This window comes from Gossypium hirsutum, chromosome D02, assembly GCF_007990345.1.
Source record: "Gossypium hirsutum isolate 1008001.06 chromosome D02, Gossypium_hirsutum_v2.1, whole genome shotgun sequence".
Taxonomy (NCBI): Eukaryota; Viridiplantae; Streptophyta; class Magnoliopsida; order Malvales; family Malvaceae; genus Gossypium; species Gossypium hirsutum.
In genome coordinates this window covers 15,350,231-15,356,055 of record NC_053438.1, presented here as the reverse complement: position 1 = coordinate 15,356,055, position 5,825 = coordinate 15,350,231, and the positions used below count along the sequence as shown (strand labels likewise).

The window sequence follows — 5,825 nt, the reverse complement described above, 5'->3', positions numbered from 1 at the left end:
TTGTTAAATGATGAAATTTTATACAGTTAATTAATGCTTTTATATTTAAAAATATTTAATCTAGACCATTTGATATATTTAAATATTAGATTTTAAAACAAAACATTGATAAATAAATAAAAAAAATTACAGATTGATATGGATAGGTAATTATCTATTTTGGATAGGATCAAATTATAACAAATAAAAATGAAATACAAAAACTATAAATTATAATTTTATCTAATTCTTTTAAATATTACTTAAAATTTAAAAAAATTATTTATTTAAAATTTATATGAAAGATACAATAATTCAATATAAAAATTGTAAAATAATCGATCGTTAGCGGCGTTTATGAAAAAACACCGCAAAAGGTAAGCAATAGCGGCGTTTTTATTAAAATCGAGGTAAAAAAGTTGAGCACTAGTGACGTTTTTGGTCCAAACACAGCTAAAAGTCTAGCAATAATGGCATTTTTTTTTCCAAACATCACGACTATCTTTTTTGCAAAAGCTACTGCTTTGTTGTCGCTTTTGCTAAAAACGTGTTTGGATATAGAAACAAACAATATTTTGAAGAATTTACAAATCAAAGATTGAACTTTTTGGAAAGCGGAATGCTTGATTTTAGTTTACAATGGAAACATATGTGTGATTGGGATTTACAGATTGAGTCATTTGTTCACATTTAATCAATTAGGATATTACTTTTTTTTCTGCCCCTTGGGGAAGGGGAGGGGGGGGGAGGTTGTTTACATTTTAGCTTCCATTGTGATGTTGTTTAAAATTCCCTTTGTTGACACCATTTTTTTGATAAAACGGGGTCGACTTGGGTTTTGAAAAATGAAAACAAAAATGAGAGTCGACACTAATCTTTTTTTTTATAAGGTGTGATCGGGTCACCTCGTAAAGCAATTGTTTTTAATAAACGGTTTAGATTTATTAAAACAATGCTTTTGGCCTGCGAAATTCAGAAAGATAAGTTCGAGAGTCAGTTACGCACGAGGAAGGATTAGCACCCTCGTAACGCCCAAAATTGGTACCTAGTTGATTAATTAACGTCTTAATGTCAGAGTTTGAAAGGTTTTAAGATATGGCCCTTGTATTAAAAAAACTTGTATAAATCAAATTCGCCGTTAAGATCCTCTCATTTTGGAGAGGGAAAATGTCATACCCAATGAATTAGGGCATGATATTTCACCTCCTCAAAAATGAGCTTATTTGAAAACTTGTGCAATAAGGTTTAAAAGGATATTCAATTGTTTAAATTAAATAAAAAAATCGCAACCCAATACATTAGGGCACAATTTCTCAAAATTCTAAACGTTGAATATCGCCTTTATTATTTTTAAAAAGAAAATCCTCGTCTCGAGAAAGCAACATGTCATATCCAATGCGTTAGGACACAACATATTAAATTCCCGATGTGCGAGTGAATGCCAAAAATTTACTTATTTAAAAGATATTTAGCTATCTCGGATTTTAAAAAGGGGATCATGACCAATAAGTTAGGACACAATCTTTTTTTAATACCCGAAATCGTTTAAAACTTGAGTTCGAAAAGATTCGTGTATTTAGATTTATCGTGAAAATCGAAACCCCATAAATTAAGGTACGACACTTCTCGAATCTAAACACGAGATTTTGCTTATTCAAAAATCATAATTCATGCATTGAATAAAATCAATCTAACACGAAATAGTAGAAATGAAATAAAGTGCCAACATGCACAATAAAACAATAATTAATACGATGTTGTAAAAATAATAAGAGCGATTGTAACAAAAATAAAATAAATAAAAGAGACAAATTCATAACATACAAAATAACGAGTATATAAGTAAATAAAATTAAAACATACTTTTAGAATAATAATGAAAATGTAAATAAATAAATAAATAAATAAAGGAAATGAACAAAATTATAAAAGTAAAGTATGGATATATATATGTGTGTATTAAAAAAATGTACAATAGGCATATATAAATTATAAAATATAAAAAAATATGTATGTAGACACACGTATATATATGTATATAAAAATTATAAAATATATAAGATCAAATATATATACGTATACATATATATAATTAAACCTAAAATTAAAAAGGTGTAAAAGAGTAAATAACAATAATAATAACAAGATTAAAAGATATTTAAACTTAGATAAACAAATAAAATAGAAATATGATAACAATAATAATGTAAAAATTATAGCATAATATAATAATATAATAGTGAGAAATAAATAAATAAATAAATTAAAAAACTGAGTTAATTAATAAAATAACAAAATAACAGAAAAAAAGACTAATTTGAATTCTAAGACAAAAATTTGAGGCAAAATCGAAAGTAAAATAAAAGGGGAGGACCAAATGGGCAAAATGAACAAATTCGGACACATGTCCGCCTTCCAGTACGTCAGCGGGTCAAAAACCCAATCGAAAACCAGACAAAATTATGGGGACCAAATTTATAAAATGAATAAATAAGCAACAGGACCAAATCAAAATAAATTGAATATGCGGAAGGACCTGGGTCGCAAATAACCCATTTCGCGAAAACGCGCGGATCCTCCCTGGAGCGGGTCGGGTCGCGCGCATGTCTAAGGCAAAACGACGTCGTTTTGCACCTGGAGAAGTCACCCAAAACGCTGCCGTTTCATCTCTTCTATTTAAGCCCTATTTTATTTTATTTTTCATTTCTTTCTCCCTCATAAAAAAACTGCAGAAATCCTCTTAAGGCCTTTCATCTCTCAAACCCCCACACCGATCGGCCTAGGTTTTCGGCCGCTAGCCGCCGGTTGCCGGCGCCGGCAGTCGAAAAATCATGAAAATTTCCACTTCTCTCCGGTGATTCAAAAAAAGTAAGCTCTCCCTTTCTATTTTTATTCCTTATATTTTTCAAAAAGAAAAATCTAGATCTAGGATATATTTCGAAATAAAACAGAAAAACGAAAAAGAAAGAGTCGAATCGCAAGGGAAAGAACCTCCGTCTTCGCCTCGCCCCAACCCGCATCGGAACCCGAATGGGTTTTATGACATTTGGGTTACCAGAGCCTCTCGACTTGTGACGGAGGATCAACTAAAGGTGAGTTTTTTATTTTTTATTTATGTTTTTATTTCGGATAAAATAAAAGAGTAAAAGAGACACCTTTGAACTGTTTGCTTTTGATTTTTTTTCTCTTCTTGTATTCGATTTTTTTAAAAGGAAGGCCCCTTACAATATGTTTTTTGTGGCCTTTATAGCCACTGATACATTATTTTATTAATGTTTCTCTATTACACCATGTTTGGTTGGATGCATTGGCATAGCCAATACACCTCTAATCGGTGGGCCTCACTTAAGCCCCCTTTATTCCGTTGTTTGGTTCATGGTAATGCTATTACGGGTGTAATACATTACTAACCTAATTGGTGAAATCCACTGATTTCTAATCCGTCCCTTTTGCTCAGTTTAGGTGCTGCTTCACTTTACCCTCCCTGTTTTACCCTCCTGATCGGCTTCCCCTTTGCCTCTTCTGTTCCTTCCTTCTAGCTTCTGCCGATTTGCTCAGTTTCTATCGATTTGCTCCCTCTGTTTCTTTTCTTTTCTTTTCTTTTCTGTCGATTTGCTCCCTCTGTTTCTCACAGTTTCTGCCGACTTGCTCAGTTTCTGCCGATTTGCGTCTTCTGTTTCTTTTCTTTTTCTTTACAACATTACGGTTGGCCTTCTCAACCAGTCAACCTTTTCTTTTCTTTTCTCTCTGTCACTCTTTCAATTTCTCTCAGTTGGTGGGTTTCCAAGTTACTGCAACTGAAAGGTAAAGGTTTCTAACTCTCTTTTTCTCTCTGTAATGAGTTTCATTGGCTACCTTGTTAGTGTCTTTTGTTTTTTCTGCATGTAAGCAGATTCGAATCACTGCCTTGTAATGTGCATTGACTTGTAATCAATCATTTTTATACAATTTCTTTTCTCATGTTTCATTGTTTGGGTTTCTTTCAAAATTTCTGAATCAAATTGGTGTAGTTATTGGTAGATATTAGAAGAAGATGGTGCTGGTTTTGGCTTTGGGGGATTTGCATATACCCCATCGGGCGGCTGATCTCCCTCTCAAATTCAAGTCCATGCTGGTTCCTGAAAAGATCCAACACTTCATTTGCACTGGTAATCTTTGCATCAAGGTATCCCATCTTTCTTTTCCTTTCTGGATTTTTTTTTGTAGCTGAAATCATAGTTGAATTTGGTTCCACTTCTTTAGCACTTTGGGTTTTATGTTTCTCAGCAAGCAATTGACTATATTAATTTTCTCTTCCTTTTTTGGAACTATGGATTGTTCATTCCTTTGTAGTAGTTATGCTAAATTTATGCCTAATTTAATCTGGATTTCATGTTTTTGCCCAATTATTTTCTCTTTGAGCTGTAATATGCGAAGAGATATTATTTGCTAGTTTGAATTTGGGAAAAGCAGCAGAAGCTACCATACCTGAATTATTAGTATTTTAAATGATCGCCAGCAATTGTTTTATTTGATAATTGTAATTTTGATCCGAATAGCCATTGCTGCTACCTTGCATTTATACATGCAAAGAACGATTCCTGTCATGTTTGATCTGAAATGCGTATAATCACGTGTCAGATACTAGTTTGTGCCCAACTCTGACATGAGTATGTTCAAAATTTCTGAAGCTTTTCCGTATATTTGAAGGATTTTATCTCAATCCTCTGAATATGTGTCAATCCTTTGAATATGTGTAGGGCATATGTGCCACTTTTGAGAAAACGAGAAGAGTCCGTGTAGCATAGCATTAAGTAGGATTGAAGTACATATTCGGTTGAACTTAGAAACATGTAGGAAGTTAGTCACTAAGGGCTAGTTTCTCATTGTTTTTGAAAAGTGCTGCAAAAAAATGCTTATGAAAAATGCTTTTGAAAAGCTTGATCTAAAAGAGTTTACTATCTGTTTAGTATTGCTTATGGCTCTAAAAACACTTTTGAAAAGCTGTTTTTCTCTTATTTGCATAGCCAACAACAAATAAAATGAACCTGATTTGTTATCTTTAGCTTTATAGAAATTATGCCATAGTATTTCTACCAATTGAACTTTTACGGTTTTTGTTTATCTTATTAAAATTACCACTGGCCCAGCTAATTCGGACTAAAATTTCAGGAAGTTCAAGATTACTTGAAGACACTTTGTCCTGACTTGCATATTACCAGAGGTGAATATGATGAAGATACAAGATATCCCGAGACCAAAACATTAACTATCGGACAATTCAAGTTGGGATTGTGCCATGGCCATCAGGTATTATTTTCTTCTTTCTGCTGGTATATAGTATTGGACTTTGTATTTTAAATCAGTAAGTAGTTTGCCATTGATGCAGATTATAAATTTATATTGAAGCATGCATCTCCTGATGTGAAAAATATGTGATTTCATGCTAATGGTGTTAAATAAATATAAAAATAATCGTTCATGCCTTACATTTCAAGTTAAAATATGTTCTGTTTGGAAAACTTGTAGACAGAGATCTTGTTCTCTTTTTCTGAAGCTGCTAAAGGATGCATGAAGGATCTACAGTTTGATGCATTTGTAACTTGTGATTCTTGCGGTAAGTAGCGCCTAAAATTTGTTGGAATCATGTTGTGTTCAAGAACCATACAAGCACAAATGTAATCCACTAAATGCATAATCCCTGTAGTACTCAATTTACATTTGTTTAATATGTATTCTCATAATCTCGTTACTGCTAGAAATCAATTTTTGCTTAATTTGTTGCAAATATTTTCCAGCATCTTTAAATAAATGTGTTTGTCTTCTCTTTCCATTTGGATTCGGTGTTGCCTTCAACTCCGAACATC

At 32.4% G+C, this 5,825-nt stretch overlaps 1 long non-coding RNA gene across 1 annotated transcript; it reads left to right on the top strand.

Annotated features, from left to right (window-relative positions):
• Window positions 1-3,941: 3,941 nt before the first annotated feature.
• On the top strand, window positions 3,942-5,216 carry LOC107910252 (uncharacterized). Its single transcript, XR_005910222.1, has 2 exons — window positions 3,942-4,144; window positions 5,131-5,216. It is a non-coding gene; the product is annotated as an uncharacterized lncRNA (long non-coding RNA).
• The last annotated feature ends 609 nt before the right edge of the window (window positions 5,217-5,825 follow it).